The sequence below is a fragment of the Ovis aries genome, chromosome 13, assembly GCF_016772045.2.
Source record: "Ovis aries strain OAR_USU_Benz2616 breed Rambouillet chromosome 13, ARS-UI_Ramb_v3.0, whole genome shotgun sequence".
Taxonomy (NCBI): Eukaryota; Metazoa; Chordata; class Mammalia; order Artiodactyla; family Bovidae; genus Ovis; species Ovis aries.
The window spans coordinates 28619386-28640015 of record NC_056066.1 but is presented as its reverse complement, the minus strand read 5'-3'; the positions used below and the strand labels follow the sequence as shown (position 1 = coordinate 28640015).

At 45.7% G+C, this 20630-nt stretch overlaps 1 protein-coding gene across 2 annotated transcripts in view; it reads left to right on the top strand.

Moving 5' to 3' along the window:
• The first annotated feature begins 1218 nt into the window (after positions 1-1218).
• Positions 1219-20630, top strand: part of FAM107B (family with sequence similarity 107 member B) — a 73057-nt gene continuing 53645 nt past the window's right edge. For both annotated transcript variants that reach the window (XM_027976651.2, XM_042230569.1), the window contains exon 1: positions 1219-1365. The gene's annotated coding sequence lies outside the window, so the exon portion shown is untranslated. The remainder of the gene's footprint in view (positions 1366-20630) is intronic.

Genomic DNA, 20630 nt, shown 5'->3' with positions numbered 1-20630 from the left:
TGATCCCCGCCCCCCCCCCCCCCACCCCGCTGCCAGCTGGCTTCAGAGCCTAGGGATGACCAAACTCTAAAGTGTTGTGACTTCAGAGCATCTTTGGAGGAAGTTATTGGTTCGTGTGCTCAGTTGCTAAATTATGTACGAGACTCTTTGCAACCCCATGGACTGTAGCCTGCCAGGCTCCTCTGTCCACGGGATTATCCCAACGAAGAATACTGGAGGGGGTTGCCATTTCCTTCTCCAGGAGATCTTCCCAACCCAGGGATGGAAGCGGAGTCTCCTGCACTGGCAGGTAAATTCTTTACCCCTGAGCCACCGGGGAAGTCCCAACTGGTTTACCAAAACCCATAATTGATATGACTTTTTTGTGTGATCATGACCCAAGCTGTTTTGGTCAGAAAGGTTTGCCCATAAATAAGTGCTTATTCATCTGCGGCCAAGAAAATTAAAATCTTTTGATCTAAAAGCCATTACCTGTTGTCTTTATTGTTTGTTACCCTGAAACAGATACCTCCCCCAACTTTTTATTTTTTTTAACCTGCTGTGATTCAGGTAGATTGTAATCTAAGAGTCTTAGGGTTGGTCAGAAAAGCAATTCGCTCTAAGAGAGCTGAGAAAAATGAAAACTTGAGAGGAAAAAAGAAAAGAGGCAAAACAAACCTTTTTCTCCTTTCCTATAAATTTAAATACCCTTTCATGAATGAGGAGGAGGAGTCTGAACAAATTACCCGGTCTCTGGATTTCAGGCCCTGGTTGGCCAGTAAATTTGTACAGTTACAAAACAAATCTGATTCCCTGTCCCTTTGAGTTTTCTCTGGAGACGTGTTGGCAGGACTTTAACGGGGAAGCTTGAATCCAGACAGCAGCAGCCAAACACTCCACAGTGCTTGTGCTTGCGGGGGTGGTGGTAGTGGTGGCGGGCTGTGTGTGTGTAATTTAATTTCCCATTTCCCTCATCTGGTGATACTCAGTTTTTTGTTCCAATACAGTATTCTCTCTCCTTCGAGAGTTCCCAAAGCGAACCAAACTAAAACCACAGAAGGAAAACCTCCGGAACCAAACCCGCTGACTTTTTCCCGGTATAGCCCTAGTGGGCCCCGGTCCGGAGCGCGGAGCTCCAGCCAGCGCGGCGGGGCGTGTCCGAGGGCGTGGCCTCGGCAACCTCGCCCCGCCCCCGCCCCGCCCCGCCGCTTAATTCGGAAGCTCCGGGCCGCGGGGTGTGAAAGAGCCGCCCAGCGCCGGACGGGTAGCAGCCGCCGTCAGAACCGCCGCCCGGGCCGCTCTCAGCTGTTGGGCCGCTGGGTGCCGCCGCGGCCGCCCGGAGCGAGCGCCGGGGAGGGAGCCGCGCGCCTTTGTGCGCGCGCCGAGGTGGGTTCGCCTCCAGCACTTACTTTGCACACAAAGACTGGGAGCTGAGGGGAGGCGGGGTGCCCGCCAGGGCTACGGCGCGGCCGCCCACCTTGCTCTGACCCCCGGCGCGAGGCTTTCCCGGGGTGGGAAGGGCCGCCAGGCTTCCCCTCCCGGCGGCTGGCGCTGGGGTGGGGGTCCTGGCGTGCGGGGGTTGGGGGGTTACGGTGCGCAGGGCGGTGGGCTTGCGGGGAGCCCCGGCCACCCCGCGCGGTGCAGGGGACAGGTCCGGGGTGCGGGGTCGGGGCGTGGCAGGGCCCGCGTGCGAGGAGTCCCCAGTGCCCGGGGGTGCAGGGGATACGGGGGGCGCCGCCAGGGAGGCGAGCCTGGGCGGCCGCTCCGCTCGGCTTATTGTTGCTTCCTCGGCCCTGAAAATGGAGAGACCCTGCTTGGAGGGATGCGCTGCCCACCGGCTGCGCCGCGCGCGGCCAGATGCCGAGCCCGGGGCGCCCGGCTCGCCCCTCGCAGCCCTGGCCGCCGCGGAGCCTCTGCCTGGACAAACAAAGGAGGGGCCGCGGGGGGTGAGGGGGGGTGTTGCGCCGCTGGTTGAAGGGTGATCGGGGCACTGTTTCCCAAACAGCCTGCAAGTAACTTTTCCATTTCTGTCTCCTCTCCGCTCCGCTCTTACTGCTCCAGTGAACCCAGTATGTTGGGTGGCGTCTGTACCCAAGGAGTCCTAAAATTTTGATTCTCATAACTCCTTCCCCGAGCATCTTCGGGTCCTCTCTGGAATAGCGTGGATGCCTCTGGCCAAGTTTTGACGAGCTTTATAGGGAATGGTAACAGTCAGTCCTTCTGAAATATGAAGAGGAATCCCATAGAGGATAAATGGCAGATCTTCTCTGTAGTAAGATACCATAGCCTGCCTTTTGCGGGAAGACTTGAGTCAGTGACAGTAGAGCAAAGTTCTTTGATGAGAATGAGTGTGATATTCAAGACGAATATAGAAAATTGGAATAAGGCCTGTTAGGCTTTATATTTTTAACTTGCCAACAGGTACTTAGTTTCTGTTCGGACCGTGTCCCCCTTTCATCACGTTGGAGATTTCAGCTGTACAAATTGCTTTAAGTTGAGATAGTATCTGAGGTGCATGTCTAGAGATTTCTTAATGCTAGTAGTTTCCAGTTTAAAGCTTTTAGGTGTAAAATTATATATGTTTATTAACAAATTGAAAAGAAACATAGGGAAAAAAGAGTCACTCGTACCCAACCACCCAGACATACCCTAGAATAAAGGCTTGTTTGCTTCATTTATGGCTTGGCAGCCCTGGTGTGAAGTGTGTGTGTGTGTGTGTGTGTGTGTGTGTGTGTGTAGATGAATGTGAATGAATGAAGGAGTTACTGATTATTAATCTTGACCACTGCCATTGGTCTAAAATATGATCTCTAATAACCTTAGTCTACAATAGTGTTTTGCCAACAAATTGTTTGAAATATATTTCCTTATAGCCTTGCAAATAACCACCTGTGCAGAAGGGGGAGGGAAGAAGTAGGAAAAAACAATGCAAGTTCCACTGAAATAGGAAAGAATGGACTGATGAAAGTGTTTAATGTACTCTGTTCCTTGGATTTCAGGAGTAGCTTTGGGTTGACTTTTTTAAAAAATAAAAGCAACCTTTCATTTTAAAAAATGTTAAAAAAATAAAATTGTGTTCTAAGATCCATGAAAAATTGTAACAGAAAAGAACTCGTTGTAGAATCAGGAATAGTTATGGTTTTGTAGCTGGTGACATGCTTGCTTCTAAAAGACCTTACATTGGGAAAGTAAAACAAGAAGGATTTTCCTGTGAGTGTAGAGAGTAGTTTTTAAGTGCCTGTGTTCTGGGAAAAAACAAACAAAAAACGCGTTCAACCACACATTTGGCCGCTGAATGTTTTTGTCATTATATACTTTTATTTTCCACTTGTAAAATTTTCCCACATTTAATTTCTCCAGTATGAAAATTTTAAAAGAGGTCTTGGAATTGACTGTTCAGAAGTGCTTGATTGATGATTAGGATGATGCAATGTTTTTTGAAGTTAGAAAAATTTACGAGAAGGAAGTTGTGGTTACGTGCTGTCAGGTGCAGTCTGTGTTCCTGTTTCTAACGTGGGGCTCGTTACTCTGCATATGTGTTTGGGGGGTTTACAATGCAGTACAGTTGACTCTCCAAACCCCTGAGTTTCACATCCCCATGGTCAACCAATCAAGTATTGAATCTGCAGGTGCCAAACCCCAAGATGCAGAGGGCCAACTGTATTCATCATACTGCACTGTTTTATATAGGGACGTGAGCATCTGTGGATTTTCGTGTCCTCAGGGGTCCTACAACCAATACCCATAGACACAAGGTCAACAACAGTGACCTGTGAGTGTCAAGTTTGTGACCTGTTGTGATAACGGTACCTTTCTCCATCCAGAAGTCAAAAGAAACTAAAATAGGGACTATCAGAATCTCTCAGTCTTATTTTTCAACCCTCCTGTGACCTGGAACAGTCTGAGCAGCACAGCCAAGCTGGACGTGAGGTCAGAGTTGAGTCGTTTTGCTCTGAAAAGTTCTTTTGCCTCACAGGGAGGAGAGAAAAGTTTGGAAGTGGTCCAGGGTTACAGACTTGTATGGCTGTTTGTGGTGGTCTGTCCCTGTGGCCTGGAGATTCCATTCCTGACGTGTTTAAAAGTAGGCTTGGTTTGAGTTTGAGAGAAGTGCTCTGAGAAGTCTGGTTCCTGAGCTGTATGTGGTAGGATGCATGTGGTCATTTGTTCATTCATTCCTTTGATTTCTTCATTGTTTAAAATCTCACAGAGATGGAAAAGAGTTTTTACTGATTTAGAGGGGAGTAGTTAAGGTGTGGAAGACTTCTTTAAAAAGAGGGAACATAGTAAGTTAATAATATGGCTTCATATTTTTTTTAAGATTTTTTTTATGTGGACCATTTTTAAAGTCTTTGTTGAATTTGTTATAGTATTGCTTCTGTTTATGTTTTGGTTTTTTGGCCATGAGGCATGTTGGATCTTAGTTCTCTGGCCAGGAACCCAGTCTATACCCCTTGCATTGGAAGGCAAAGTCTTAACCATTGGACTGCCAGGGAAGTCTCATAGGGCTTCATCTTCTTAATGTCCTGTCTGCCCTTTCCTTCCAGAATTCTCTGTGAAAATGTCTGGAGAAGAGGGGCCAGGAGGTTTGGTTGGGTGAGGTCTAGATTTGAGGCATTTTTGAAGTCCCCGAATATCTTGAGAGATAGGAACTTGTCAGCCTTTTTTAAGTCTGGAGAAAGTAGCTGTGAGCACTGACCCGTTTTTGCATCTCACTTTGGGCTCCCGTTGTGCAGGGAGAGAACTGTGCAACAGAGGAGTCTGTGTGCACAGCCCGGGGCCACTTAGTGCTGGAATGGCCTGAGGAGACTTCATTGCATTTCCTCACACAATTTCCTTGTCCAAGCTTGGCCTAGTTTTGCTCTTCGTTTGCGAAGCAAACCACTTTCTCCCTTTCTCCTTCTCGTGCAAGAAGTGCTGGGCCCCATCCATCTGAACTGTAAACCTTTCCTTATGCAATGTACCCAGGGAACTCCGCTGAAAAGGATTCACGCTTTTATCGCATCTGATGCTACTGATTCCAGGACCCTGTCAGTAAAAGAGAGAAAATCATTGGTCCGCTGCCACTTTGTCCTAGTGAATGGACGAGAGGCTATTTCTAAGGCTGATTTGGGGATGCTTTGTTTTCTATTCATTCCTTCATTGAACAAACATTTTCTTCGCTCTTCCCATGTGCTGGCACTGCCCTTGCATTGGGCATACTGCAGTTGACAAGTCCCATTGTGCCCCTGTCCACCTGGCAGGGTAGGAGAGGGAAATATTTAAAGAATTGCATAAAATCACGCAAACATTGAGTTTAATGACCATGATGTTAAGAGAAGGGAAGGGAAGCTTTGTGAATTAAGGTGTCTCAGAAAGAATGGTGTAAATCTCAGCTCAGACTGTGGGATTGAGTTTCTGAACTGTGGGTGAAGTGTTTGGGGTGAGAGGCCTGGTGGGAACTGAGTGTGATTTACCCCAGGCTGAGAGCTTGGTGATAGGAGCTTGGTGGAATAGATTTGGAAGACTGTTCAATTGTGTCTAGAATTTGGCTGAGGGTTTCGGACACTTTTCTGGTATAAAATTGAGGAGGGACTGGGAAACCAAGGTCTTGTTCTTAATGTTCTCGCTGAGGCCAGTTGGGGACAAGGTGTCCCAGCAGGTCCGAGGGATTCCCAGGACCTGAGGGCTAGTGTTATGTGGTGGGGGGAGGCAGGACCAACTACATCTGTGCCCACCCCAGGTTCTGTTACTATTGAAAACATAAGAGAGGGGTTTGTGCGGAAATTGTGGGAAGACTTACTTAAGAAGACCTTTCAGACTCGGGTGAACTGTAGGAAGGAAAATGGGGAGCGATGCAGAAAAAGAAGGACTGTTGCTTTGACATGAGTGAACTCTTCTGTGAACTCTGCCGTTCTACCAAGGGTTGCATTTAAGGTCCAGCAGCTGATCAGAGCAACTGTAAAGCAGTAGCTGTAGTCTGTGCCTCGCGTGCTTGGGGAGATGGGAAGGAGGCACAGTTTGGTGACAGTGATGTTTCTTATAGACAGCACAATCTTGGAGTTCTTCAGTGTGAAAAAAAAAGCTCCCTCAACCCTCAGAGCCTTGAAAACAGCATGACCTGTGTATGGGCTGTCTGCAGTTCTATTCCTGGATATGCTACTGAATTATAAACCCTTAGCAATAGTTTCATGAAGAAGTCTTAAATGAAGGATTGTAGAGCCTAGGCAAGACATAGGGAAAAAAAAGTGCAGGTAGACCAGCTGTCCAAATCCTGGTGGGTTGTAGGTATGCATTGTTTGGAGGATTTTCGCACCTTGTTCTCTGTTCTCTTTTCTGTTGTCAATGCCAAGGGTATTATAGTGAAGCATCTATGGGGTACAGCCCTGCTTGGTACCAGCCCTGGGCAAGAGGAGTGAAATTGGGGAACGGGGCCTGTTAATGAATGTGCTGTAGGGGAATGGTTTGGAGCTTTGAAGTCAGACACATCTGAGTTAGAACCAGCTGCTAAAGAATTCACCTGCAATGCAGGAGACCCTGGTTCAATTCCTGGGTCAGGAAGAAAAGCAGGGGAAAGGATAGGCTACCCACTCCAGAATTCTGGGCTTCCCTGATGGTTCAGATGGTAAAGAATCTGCCCTCAATGCAGGAGACCCTGAGTTAGGAAGATCCCCTGGAGGAGGGCATGGCAACCCACTCCAGTATTCTTGCCTGGACAGTCCATAGGGTTGCAAAGAGTCCGACATGACTGAGCAACTAAATACACACACACACACACACACACACACACACACACAGTCCATAGGGTTGCAAAGAGTCCAACATGACTAAGCAACTAAATACACACACACACACACACACACACACACACACACACCTTCACACACACGCACACAGAGCTTCACACACACACACACAGAGCTTCATGAGCTCCACAAGTCACGGAGCCCCTGGGAGCTCTAGTGCTCTTGTCTGTGAGATGCACTTGGTAAGATCTACCTCAAGGGCCTGAAGCCTTAAAACGCAGTCCGTGAGACATGGCTGGCCATGGGTGTTTAGGCTCTTGTGTCATCGCGCACAGATATTTGGTGATAACAGTGGCGCCAAGATGCTGATGAGGGACACCAGTGAGAGGAGGTGATGCGTGAAAGACTTTATCACTTTTCATCTGACCTTTCAGGATGCCTTCACATGCCTTCAGGAGTGTTTTAAAGATAACCTGGCTTTGCTATTAGAAACGGTGTGTTTTATTCTATTCTTGGACACAGATTCTGGCACCCTTTGTAAAGTGTCATATTCACATATCTAGGAGAGAGGCTGTGATCCCATGCTGTCAGCTTTTCTGTGTCATTGTTAGTATATGTAACACAGAGTGCACTCGGTGAACATTCAAGTTAAACTCACATTTCATCCTGGTTTTTCAGGCGTCTGGGCGTGATCCATGCTCATCAGTTTACAAAACCATGCAGTCACGTTATGAACTCCTGCAGTATAAGTCATCAGTTGTTTTGGGGTGTCTCATAGAGAGGTATGAACATGTCCTTGTGCTGGAGGAAGTTAATGCCATTGTGGATATGTATAGAAGGAGGCTTTCTAGGTGTCTCAGTGGTAAAGAATCTGCCTGTCAATGCAGGAGATCCAGGAGACGCGAGTTGGATCCTTGAGTCAGCAAGATCCCCTGGAGAAGGAAATGGCAACCCACTCAAGTGTTCTTGCCTCCAGAACCCCATAGACAGAAGAGCCTGGTGGGCTATAGTCCATGGGGTCACAAAGAGTCAGACACACACACACATGTATAGAAGCACTTTCTTTTGAATGTTCTGTTCCCATACATTGTCATGTCATTTAAAATAGGTAAAGCTGTGGTCAAGGTTCTTTGTCTTCCTTTCATTTTTTCCCAGATGCCCAGAGTAGTGCAGTGTGTTGGAAAGAGAGAGGCCTAGTGTCTTAAAATGTTTGGAATCCTGGGCCCATGTTCACCATTAATGGTTTCCTAGCAGGTCATTTATTTGTCTTTTTTCTACTTCCTTATCTATATGAAGATAATCAGCCTTACCTACTACTTAGAGTGGTGTTGAGGGAGAGGTGGAAGCCTGTCTTCAGTTTCCCTACGGGTACATGCAGGATGATCAGTCGTCATTCCTGGGGCTGCTCTGGGGTTCAGTATCGTGCTGGCCACCCCCTAGGATCAGGTGACTCTTTGAAGGTGAGGGGGGCAGGGCACAGAAGGGAGAGCAGGACTGGCCGAATCACCCTTTGTTTTCCTGCTGTGGGATGGGAGCGAGGGAGCATCAGTTACTCTGTGCTTGTGGCGGGAGTCACCATGGGCGTGTACTACCCTGTCAGACTTAGCATCCGACTGGCCGAGACAGTTAACCTAGGAGGGCTTCCATATTCTCATCTGTGAAATGTAATTATAATAAATATTTTCATTATTACCAACTAACAGTTCTTGAACACTTCCTTCCTGGCAGGTGTTGTGCTAAGTGCTTTATGAGAGCTCTTTATTCCTTCAGCAAATGCTTAGTGAATTTTTCTCCATGCCAGACCCTGTGCCAGACTCTGGAGAGTGTGGATGGGAGGGGCAAAATTCTGCCTGCATGGGGCTTCTCTTCTAGCGGGAAGACAGAGTGTAAGGCAGACACAGAAATGATGTCCTTCAGAGCCCTGTTGGTGCTGTAAAGAAATCAGGTCAAGGGGTAGGAGCAGAGGTAGGCCTGCATCTGTCTGTGCAAAAGCAAGTACAGATAACAACCCAGGGGCCAGAGGCAGTCATCATGTGGACCTGCAGGCCACTGGGGACTAGAGGAGGGTCCTGAGCAGGAAGTGGTGGAGATCAGCCTTGTGTTTTGTAAATATATGCCTGTAGCCATGATTGCAGAGGCCAGAGTGGAGGCAGGAGGACCCATGGGAGGTTTCTGTGAGTCCTGGGGACTGGGATAGAGCTGGTGAAAAGTGGTTGGATGGATCCTGAAATATTTTGAAGATGGAGCCATCAGGACTTGATCATGGTTTGGAGCTGATAACAGGACAGGAGAGAAGTCATGAGTGACATGTATGTGTTTAGCCTCAGCCCCTGGGTGAAAGTTGATACTGTTTATTGATCTGGGAGACCTGGAAGAGGATTATCAATGTGCACAAACAGCCTCTGAAATGAATGCCATTCTAGGCTTCCCATTTCACAGATGTGGAAACTGAGGGTTAGAGAAGTAACAAGTTGGCTGTAAGATGAAGCCGAGTCAGGATTAGGATCCAGGTCTGGTCCTTGCCCCAGCCTTGTATTCTCAGCTGTTTTGCTGTGCTCAGCAAAGTATCTGAATTTACTATCAGAGTAGATTGGTGAGAAAGGAGCTGTGCAAACATTGAAAACGTGTCTTTCTCTTTTTTTTTCATTACAGCCTTACTGAGCTGTCACTTATATACCATTCAGTTCCCTCATGATAAGTGTACAGTTCTGTAATTTAGTAAGTTTGTACAATTGAGCAGCCATCACTCCATCCAGTTTTTGACTTTGTAGTCACTTCCTGTTTCCACCCCTAGTTTCAGGTGACCATTGATCTTCTGTCTCTAACGTTATGCCTTTTCTAGAAATTTCCTACACAGAGAATCATAATACAACGTGGCCTTTTGTGTCCAGTTTTGTTCATTTAGCCAAGAGTTTCTGAGGCTCATCCATCGTGGCACAACACATCTGGTCTTAAGGAACATTCTTTGCCTTGGTTAGAAAGAGGTGCTCAGTGCTAATGAGAATGATTTCCGTGGAGATGGGCCTTCAGATGAGAAACGTAATAATGGCACGCCTTTCTGATTGTGCCAGGTGTGGTTTTGTTCATTATATTCTGTGGTCTTCCAAGAAATGCCACGAGGGAGGTACCATTAGTGTTGGTGTTTTACAAAGGAGGAGAAGTAAGCCTAGAGAGATGAAAAAACTCACCCCAGGTTCTAAGAGCTGGGATCAGACTTCGGCCTTGCCTCCTGTTGGCCACGACTCCACAGTCACTTAGCTGTGTTGATAAAACTTCTGACTTCTCAGCCTTAGGAAGGGCTTGGAATCCCAGGGGGAATAATGCATTTGCCAGGTCAATCTAAAACTGTAGTTTTAAGGAGGACATTTATTCTGCATTTTAATTTGGGCATCCTTGCATGGAAATGATGATGTCTTAAATTGATCCATTTTTGAAGGAACTTTCTTAGGTATGATGTGAGGATGGCACCAAATTAAAAACACATAATCATGTCATTAGGCAGAGTTTGTATGTTTGAGTTGTGTCTTCAATATTATGTTTACCAGAAGGGCAATTTTTTGGGTATGAAGTTTCCCAAGGCTGTTACCTTCGTATTAATGAGTGTAATTTAATTAGGCATCATGCATTTTTCAAAATGTTTATATCATTATATGTTTATATTGATGTATTTTCCCCTCGGGGTAACAATTCTGTATTTAAACAGTATTTTCTCCAATTCACATATAGTTCATACTGGAGGATTTTGTCTTCCCCATTGCAGAGGAGTTCTTTGTACATCACAGATGGCTGAAAGTTTTGAGAAGAGTTTTAAACACTTCATATCTTTTTGTCTGTACTTATTTTTTAAAAGGTTATCAAGTTGCTTGTTAAGAGCTAGTTATATAATTTATCATGATAAGTGATAACCTCATTGGACTAAGGACCAACTTTGCATGAGATTCTGCCCTTGGTTTCTGGTAAGGCACTTTTTACTGGTGTCACAGCTTACTAACTTTTTAAAATGGAATTATAGCATCTTTAAACTAACTCTGTAAGTATAGTATAGCTTTCATTTTTAGGGATTTTAAGTTATAGTTCCAGTTTACTAGCTCAAAATAGCAAACAAAGGTGACTTTTTATTTCAGAAAACCTGATCTAAGTAAAAATTCAACAGGATTAAATTTTGATCTAAAAAGATTGTCTTTGAATCTGTGTTACTCTGATATCTTCCTGCCATTAAAACCAGAGGGACTGTATTCTTTTTGAAGACGATTAACCAGTGAAATGCCAGATCTTGAAAACTTGGCAGATGGGGACAGACATTGTTGCAGACTCATTGGGCCATTCCAAGGAGTTAAAAAAAACTCTCACGACTTCAGCTAGAAGAGAGTGCTAGGATTCGGGAGCAGAGGGAGAGACTTTAAAAAATGCAGTGAAGAAGCCTGGTCTTTAGTTGCCATCACACTGTTTAACTTCACTCTGCCCTGGCTAGACAGCTTGCTTCAGCTGTGCAGGCTACCAGCACACAGAGCTCAGAAGCTGGAAACAGGCTCCCACTTGTTTGTGTTTGCATTCCAGGCTGCTTCCGACTGGCAGTATCCTTGAGAGGGGATGTGGTACTGGGCAGCCAAACCAAATAAAATTTAGATTGCAGGAGGTATAAATGGTTGGAGCGGTTTATGTACGTTCCACCTCAATAATAATAATAAAATAATTATTATTTGGCCACACAGTGTGGCTTGCAGAATCTTAGTGTGCTGACCCAGGATTGAACTTGTGCCCCCTGCAGTGGAAACACAGAGCCCTAACCACTGGACCGCTAGGGAAGTCCCATGTATCTCAATTATTTGGGGGAAAAAAAAAAAAAAAAGACCTGCAAACTACACAAAACCAAAACTCTCCAGGGACTAACTGCTAGGGTGGAGTCTTGTTCAAGAATGCAAAATCTGCATTACCACTTGGCTGTTCATCTTGTTTCCTTCTCTCTCATTTCATAGGTACCCTGCTTGCTTCAAATGCTGACCTCTCTGCTCAGAGCATTGATTTTACCCTTTTCACATGAATGGGTTTCAGATGAAGCTCACAACTGCTAGAATCCTGTCAGCAGAAATGGTGCTCAGGAACCTGTAAATTTCTCTCTAGATTACTATACATACTGCCTCTTGTTCTACCAACCAAGATCTTCTGAGCCTTCTTACCAAAAGTTTCCTTTCCTGTGCAGAGTGGGGTATGGCCCCGCCATCTGTGGCTCAGTTTCTGCTCATGGGCCCTGCCCTTTCAGTTGGGGAGTGGCTGAATTGCAGTTTCAGAGAATTAGAAGGCAAGGGGTGGGGCAGCCCAGGAATTTGTAGGACCCTCCATCTTCCCCACATTGATTTCACCCCTCTGGCTTAAGAATGCCTTTTAGTAGTTGATTTCTTCACACCAGGGTCTGAACAAAGCCCGCACATTGCATTTGATATGCCTCAGGTAGTTTCAACTCTAGAACAGCTCTTCTTCCCCCCATCCTGTTCTCCCTAAGTTATTGCTTTGTTGAAGAAGCAAGTCAGTTGTCTTATAGAATGTCCCACATTCTGGATTTGACTGAGACTTTTCTCTTTAAACATTTTCCACTAGTCTCTGTATTTCTGTAACCTGGAAATTAGCACTAAAGCTTGAGTTAGTTTGTTGATATAAAACAATAAAACAACCACTTAATTTTACAGCAGAATGGGTTTATTTGGGAACAGTAAAGAATTGCTATTTGGGATGTGCAACTTACGGTGAACCATAGGTAAGTCCAGAGAACAAAGGAGAGAAACATTCTTTGGTAGATGAGAAGTAAGAGTTGGGGTGGGGGAGCATTATAAACAAAGAGTCCATTGGCAGAAACTGGGAGTTCAAAGTGTTGTGGCTTTTCATTGGCTGACATGTGACAGTCTCTCATTGGCTGTGCTGTTACTGGGCAAAGAGAAATCCTTCCTTCCTCTGGCTGGGTGATACAGTAATAACCTTCTTTCTGTTGGAGATACAAAGGTATCTCTTTTCCTTTTGGGTCTGCAGTTGACCTAGAGTGATGAGGCCTGAGAACTTCCCCTTCTGGCCTCCAGATACCATTTTAAATGAGGTTTCCTTTTATTAATTTTCTTTTCTTTTCTTTTTTTTTGCTGATATTCTGTAAATTTATTTTTTTAAATTTATTTTATTTTATTTTTTTTTAAATTTTAAAATCTTTAATTCTTACATGCGTTCCCAAACATGAATCCCCCTCCCACCTCCCTCCCCATAACATCTCTCTGGGTCATCCCCATGCACCAGCCCCCAGCATGCTGTATCCTGCGTCAGACCCTTTTATTAATTTTCATAGACTCATGTTCAGCTTTGGTGGGGGAGGGCAAAATTAGTTTGTTGACGGTGTTGTACACTTTATGTCCCATAATCTCAGGACAATGTCTGGTTTTCTCCCTTGTAGTGATGCTGAGGTTAATCATTGGGTTCATGTAGTGGCAGCTTGATCCTTTCATTGTAAATTTTCTCATCAGTCTTTCTCCAAAGGTCTGTTAGCATCCACTGGGAACTGTTGCCTGAATTGATTATTTCATGCGAGGTTGCTGATTCTTTTTGTCTTAATGAACATATCAGTGAGTGTGAGATGAAACTTAAACTAGCCAGGGTGTCCACTTGAGGATGGCAAGATAATCAGTAGAGAAGCAGTGATTGGCTTGGCTTTATCCAAGCATAGCAAATACTTCCAGACATTAGAGGTAATTGCCATTTGCACAGTCTTTTATGAATGTTACTGTGAAAGTGAAAAAGTGAAAGTGAAAGTCACTCAGTGGTGTCCGACTCTGTGACCCCGTGGACTATACAGTCAGTGGAATTCTCCAGGCCAGAATACTGGAGTGTGTAGCCGTTCCCTTCTCCAGAGGATCTTCCCAACCCAGGGATTGAACCCAGGTCTCCCACATTGCAGGTGGATTCTTTACCAGCTGAGCCACCAGGGAAGCCCAAGAATACTGTAGTGGGTAGCCTATGCCTTCTCCAGTGGGTCTTCCCAACCCAGGGGTCAAACTGGGGTCTCCTGCATTGCAGGCAGATTCTTTACCAGTTGAGCTACCAAGGAAGCCCATGTTACTGTGCCAGGTTGATTTTATTGTAAGTCTTGTTTAGCAGCAACATAAGAAATTCTGTCTGTATTTGCTAACTTGGGTGCTTGACCATCACCTAAAAATTAAGAGATTATGACATGGGTTTATAAATTAGAATTCCACATGATGGTGTACACCATGATAGGTTAACTTCTTCAATAATCATCTAAAATTTCCTGACACATAAGGACATTTATGCCTCATCTTTCCTTTTAAGAGGTGTAAGCCATTGATGAGTTTAAAAATACAGGAGGCAAATGACAAGTCTGAAATAGTTGAGTTTCTGTTCTGCCTAGATGGAAGAAAAATGGACCTCTGCTGGCAACTTTCGACTCCATTGTTAAGATCGGAAAGGATGGATTATTGCAACGTGTGTAGCAGGAAGTAATTGGGAGTTCCTTTTAAAGGAGGGTGGTTATAGCAAATGAATTTAATTTATGTGTGCTCCGTCACTGCCAGGGGCCACTGGAACAACAACAGTATGATCTGGGGACATACCCAACATTTGAAGACCCCTGGGATGGAAATACATTGTTTCCTCCTGCCCTAGGCAGGCTCGCCTTTTGCCAGCATGTAAGTAAGTAAGTGTGTTAGTCAGTTGTGTCTGACTCTTTGCAACCCCGTGGACTGTAGCCTGTAAAACTTCTTTGTCCATGGCATTCTCCAGGCAAGCATATTGAAGTGGGTTGCCACTTCCTTTTCCGGGGGATCTTCCCAACCCAGGGATCAAACCTAGGTCTCCTGCATTGCAGACAAATTCTTTACCCTATGAGCCATATGGTAAAGCCATAGTTCTTGGAAACTATAGCATGAAAAAGATATTCATAAAGCAGGTTCTAGGATCCCCACAGGCACAGTCTCAAGATTAGGAGCTGTGCCTGTGACCTGACACTTGGTATTAAGTAAATTGTAGCTGTGATCAGTATATCATAAAGGTGTGACAATTAGAAACCTAAAAGAATTTGAAATTAGAAACTACCCTGCGTTGTCACAAAGGATTTGAGCTTGAGGAAGCCTTAGAGATCAAGAGATCATCTCTTTTAGACTCGTTTTCTTTGGTGTATAAACCAATACTCAGATGTGTTAACTACCTTACCTGAGACCACATAGCTCATTAGTGGTTGACTTGGAACTGGAACCCACCCCACACTAACAGTCACTAACACGTGGGTGTTTCTTACGCACGTGATAAATGCTCTCTGTATGTCGTTTATGGGATCCTCATCCCAGGATGGAGGACTTTAATTGACTGTATTTTATTGCAGAGGACACTGAGGCTTAGAGACCATCAATAATTTATCCAAGATCACACAGAACTCAGATAGAGTTGGCCCTCTGTATCTGCAGGTTCTGTGTCTGTGGATTCAACCAATTTTTGATAAATTCCAGAAGGTTCCAAAATGCTTGAATTTGTGGCATTCTGATAATTATTTGCAAAACATCTATATTGTGTGTACAACTATTTACACGGTATTTGCAGTGTACTAAGTATTATAAGTAATCCGGAGATGATTTTACAGTGTATAGGAGGATGGATGCTCTTAGGTTATATGCAAATATTTCATCTAAGGATCTTGCACATCTTGGTATCAAATAAATCGTAGCTGTGACCAGTATATCATAACGGTGTGACAACTGGAAACCTAGAATAATTTGAAATTAGAAACTACCCCGCATTGTCACAAAGGGTTTGAGCTTGAGGAAGCCTTAGAGATCAAGAGATCATCTTGTCTAGACTTTGGTGTCTGTTGTGGTCCTAGAACCCTTCTGTGCTGATACTGGGGGATGACTGTATATTTAGTAGAGAAAAGGTATGTTTATTCACCCTCTGGTTCTGCCTTTTACTTTAGCCCTTTCTTCTTTTCTTTCTTCCTTTCCCCTCCCCCTTATCACTATTATTATTTTAACTTTATTATTCCATATTAAAGGAATTGTTCCTGACAGCCCATAAACATTGCCTTTCCATCCATGGCTTTCCATTTACTCTCAAGATTTATATTAAACCCTACTGTGTAAACTCTAATGTGTAAATGTGGTCAATGGAAAACAATAAGTAACTTGACTACTCAGCATTTAAAAGAGTCTGGGAAGGTGAAAAAGTTCCTTTGAGCATTTTTAAAAGCAAACCAACCAATCACCTAAGCTTTAAGTTCTAGAAAACCTCACCAAGGCATTTCCTTGCAGCAGGCCTGGAAAGCAGAAGCTTCTTCCTTGAAAGCGTCCTCATCTCTTGCTTCTCCCCCTCCTCTTCCTGCTCTCTCTCCCCTTCCTCATCCTGTCACATTCCAGGCTGTCCTGTGGCAGAGATTTCATCAGGAGCAGGTCTGCTTTTGGGAGCAAGGGTGTGTAGGATGGTGGAGAGGGAGCAGTGGAGGGGAGACGTCTGGAGAGGGTGGCTGGTGTTGAGTGTGAGCTTCTCCTTTCTGAAGCCTGCAAGACTCACCATGTTTCTGTTCGTGTTGCCCTCGCAGAGCCCGGTGTGGGTGCTGCAGGTGTGTTGTTTTGACGAGATGGTCTGTGTCGTCCTCAGTATATGAGGGAGGAGGGAAGTGTGGAGACCCTGGTAACATCCAGGGAAATCTCCACTTGGGAATGTTTTGCATCCTGGTCCATGGTGACTTGAAACAGTTTGTGATAGAACAAACACCCAGTTGGCTTTGCAGCTATCTGTGTAGGTGCCCAGAGTAGAATTTTTTTTCTAAATTGCAGTTCTTCGTGAGCTTCCTGTGTCAGACACAGAGCTGAATCTGCAATGATGGGCTCAGCCAACACTGGTTTTTCTCCTCCCTCTCCATTTGTGCTCGAAACAAAGCCGCCTGCAGATACAGCCTGGGAGATGCTGAAGCATGGGCTTCTCGGTGGACTGTGGCACAGCGCTGACTCATTTCAAATGCTGCCTTTTTATAGCCTCTTCACAGTAATTGTAAGACGTTAGATGTTCTCTCTACCACCGCCATGTAGATTAATATGACTTTTTAATTGGAGATAAGTTACGTTTTACTCACAGATGACTCATTTCATAGCTCTCTTTAAACACACATCCCACCGTTTCTCTCAAGTGTGTCGCTCTCTGTTCCCTGTAAGCCTTAGGCTCTGAAGGGGGTCGAGGCCTTCCGGAATATGGAGTTCTGTATGGAAAACTGGTGCTCAGAGAAGCTAGGACCCCAATATCTTACAAGTCTCCTTAATGCAGACCTAGGACCAGACCTCTCTTCCCTTGATTGCTAATCCAACACAGCTTCCTTTGCTCTGACATCCTTGCCTACCCCCATCAGCCCCATGGACTGGCACTTACCACCACAAAAGAGCACAAGCAAAAACAAAAGAGAAAACATCCTAGTTTCTGGCATCCTAGGATGTTAGCAATGATTTTATTGCCGAAAAAGAGTAATGTGTGTTGTGTGTGCGCTGAGTCTTCATTGCTTTGCCCAGGCTTTTCTCTGGTTGTGGCAAGTGGGAGCTACTCTTCATTGTCGTGCCTGGGCTTTCTCATTGCAGTGGTATCTCTTGTTGTGGGCCATGGACTCTAGGTGTGTGGGCTTCAGTAGTTGTGGTTCTCGGGCTCTAGAGCACCGGCTTAGTAGCTGTGGTACACAGGCTTAGTTGCCCTGCATGCGGGGTCTTCCAGGACCAGTGATCAAACCCGTGTCCCCTGCACTGGCAGAACGTTTTAAAGAAAAACCTCACATGGTTCTGTCATCCTAGTCTTTCTTTCTTTTCTTTTCTTTTTTTTGATGCGTATGTTCTTATTCATTCTAATATGAAGTCTTTAAAATGTTCAACATTAAAAAAGTTACTTATACCATAAGCAGAAACCACGGTGTTTATTTAAATACCTGAGAACTGTCTTTGCTAATGTTGTCTGGTGTCCACATTTCGACTTCTAGGGCTAAGCTACTTCCTATGGGTTGAATAAACATATGATGTCTTTCAATGTAAATAAATGAGACTATGTAAGAGTAAATATATGAGTTCTTTCCATGATTTTGGAAGAGTGCTTCTCACATCACCATTCCCTGCAAGTCTTTTTTTTCAAGGGTTGGTTGTCATCAATTGGTTCTAACATTGTCATTAGAGAAAGAGATGAACCTTCTGTCAGACAGACCTTGGGAGGTAAGTTCTTTTCTCTTTGTGAGCCCCGTGTCTTTGATTCTACAAGGTGAGTCTTAGGCAGGTATTACAGGTAAAGCGCCTGGCATGGTGCCTGCAGGTAGGTGCTAACCAACGTCAGCATCCTCCCTGTGTCTGCTTCCCTTACGCTGAGGTCTGGATGTGACATCACACCTGGTTATTTTCACCCACCTGATGGAACAAAACAGTTTAGTTCCATTAGGACCCAGTTCGAGTTTGCCACAGGTTCAGAGTGCCTGCATCAGCCCTACCACTCTCATGGACCTTCTGTACCTGAAGTGCTGTGCTGGTTGTATAAGCAGAGGTAGCTGGAAAGATGGGTTTGGAAGCCAAGGATGAAGGGCCAGAGAGACCACTGGGCTCAAGGATATGGATGTGGCTGTGAGCCAGCTCGGGTGTGGTAACAAACACCACAGACCAGGCAGCTTAACAGCAGACATGTATTTCACAGTTCTGGAGGCTGGAAGTCCAGGATCAAGTTGCTGGCAGATTTGATGTCTCATTGAGGGCCCTTTTCCTAGTTTGCAGATGGCTGTCTTGCTGTATCCCCACATGGTGAACAGAGATCCCCTTTGTGTCTTTTCTTGTAAGGGCACTAATCTCATTTGTGAGGGCTCCACCCTCATGGTCTCATGACCTCCAAAGGCCCTATCTCCAAATACCATCATTTTGGGAGTTAAGGTTTCAGCAGTGATTCTTGGGGAGATGCAGACATTCAGCCTGTGTGAGCTGAGGTTTAGGACCTGTAGGCAAGCATCTTGGAAACAAAGATGAGCTTTGTAGAGAAGGAAGGTTTTCAGTGGTTCAGGATGGAAGTGAAGTAGGGGGGATATGATGAGAAGTGAGAGTGAAGCTCTGGGTCAGGAATCTGAGCCAGCCAGCAGAGCAGAGAATCGGGTCAGTAGGTCACCCATAGCTGGAAAATCCCAGGGACGGGGGAGCCTGGTGGGCTGCTGTCTATGGGGTCACACAGAGTTGGACATGACTGAAGTGACAGCAGCAGCAATAGCAGCAGCCGCCAGGGGTCCATGGATGCTGGATAAAGGTTCTCACTCTGTTTCTTTGTTGGTTTGTGGGCTCCTGTAAGCACAGGAACTGATTGCTGAATGAGGGGAGCCTTACAAGTAAAGAGGGACCCAGGGTCAGCAGTGAGTGGCAAGAGAGCAGCCCATCTGGGACCTCCTAGGTTGTCTGCAGGCAGCTTGATCCACGTCATCTTTGCGCAGTGTAACTTAAGTAGAGCCTTCATCCACGCTCAAAGTGACCTGGTCTGGTTGATAGATCATGTCATCATTCTTTGTATATTTCCTCAGTTGCAGGTAAGTATTTGCTGTGTGCATAAAAAAAATCCCCATCAGAATTTTTTCTGACATGAGGTTCCTCTGTAAGCCTGAGGTTTATTACCTGCCTCATCGAGGGAGCTTGGCTGCTATCTCTTTGCTCCTTGTTTGAACTCTGAAGAATGTTCTGTGTTAGCATTATGTTCTGTTTTTCAGCATTCTTTTCTCTTGGTTTTCCTTCTGTTTGAGCAGCAATCCACTAATACTGTAAACTGTCACTCGGTTGCACCAGCAGCATATCTAATTGCACCTCTTCACCTGGAGCTCCTCAGGAGACCCTGCTGTCTCCCTGGGGCTTCCTGGGTGCTGGCGCCCCACCCCCAGTAGCACCCTGGTGGCAGGGACTGGTGAAGAAAGGAGGAGGAGAGGAGGTGGAGGATGCTTTGTGTCCTTTTACTGGTCATCCTGATGAGAATGATTTTGGGAAGTCTTGTTTGAGGTCTGGCCATTGGGGTGTGGGGGAGGGCAGGTAGGTGGGGTGGGGAACAGAGCCCAGGGTGCCATCTGGGGCTGTTGATAACACACCCTGCATGTTTCTTGTTCCCTTTGCCCTGGGTTCTCTGTGCTTCTGATAAGAGCGGTATTCCACAGAAGGAGAGGTGACAAGCTATTAATATCTGATAGGGTCTTGCATTGTTTGGGATGAATTGGGAGCAAGGCTCAGAGGGCTTGTGTGCCCCCCCCCGCCCCCACCCCCTGCCCTGGGCTGAGAGAGCAGACCCCAACTGCACCTCACCCCTGCGGGAGAGACTTCTGCATCTTTGGGTTTCTCTGTGGTCACTTGATCGTGGACTGCGTTTTTCCATCTCTGATTGGAAACTCCCAGGGCAGGACCTTGTCATCCTAATCTCATCTTACTCAGGGTCAGGGCTTCTTCCTAAGTAACCACTGCTGCTCTGGGTTGGGCTCAGATGCTGAATTCAGACCCTGAGTGTGGCTGGGCCAGCTTTATAATGTTCATAAGACACGGGAGGAAGGCTGGGCCTCTGCTTTCAGACTTTGTTTCAGACTCAGTGTGGGTGAGCATCGGAGATGAGCAGGAGGAGCCTGGAGTTTCTTTTAAAAGCAATGTTACTTGGTCCCACATTTCCTGAGCTTGAAACCTCTCTGCAAAGGACTTGCCCTGAAACACACACAGACAAACACATGCACATACACAACAGCAACAACAGCAGCAACAACAGAACAGATCCTTTAAGGGGAAAGTATTGTCCCGTACTGTAGTTTGTATCCCCAGGCCCTGGAACCTGAGAAGAATCAGCCTTGTGATACGCTGCAGAGGGTCCCACTGCAGTGTGGAAATACCCTTCCAGTGAGTGGAAGGGTCTTGTGTGTCTGTGTGTTTTCCTTTC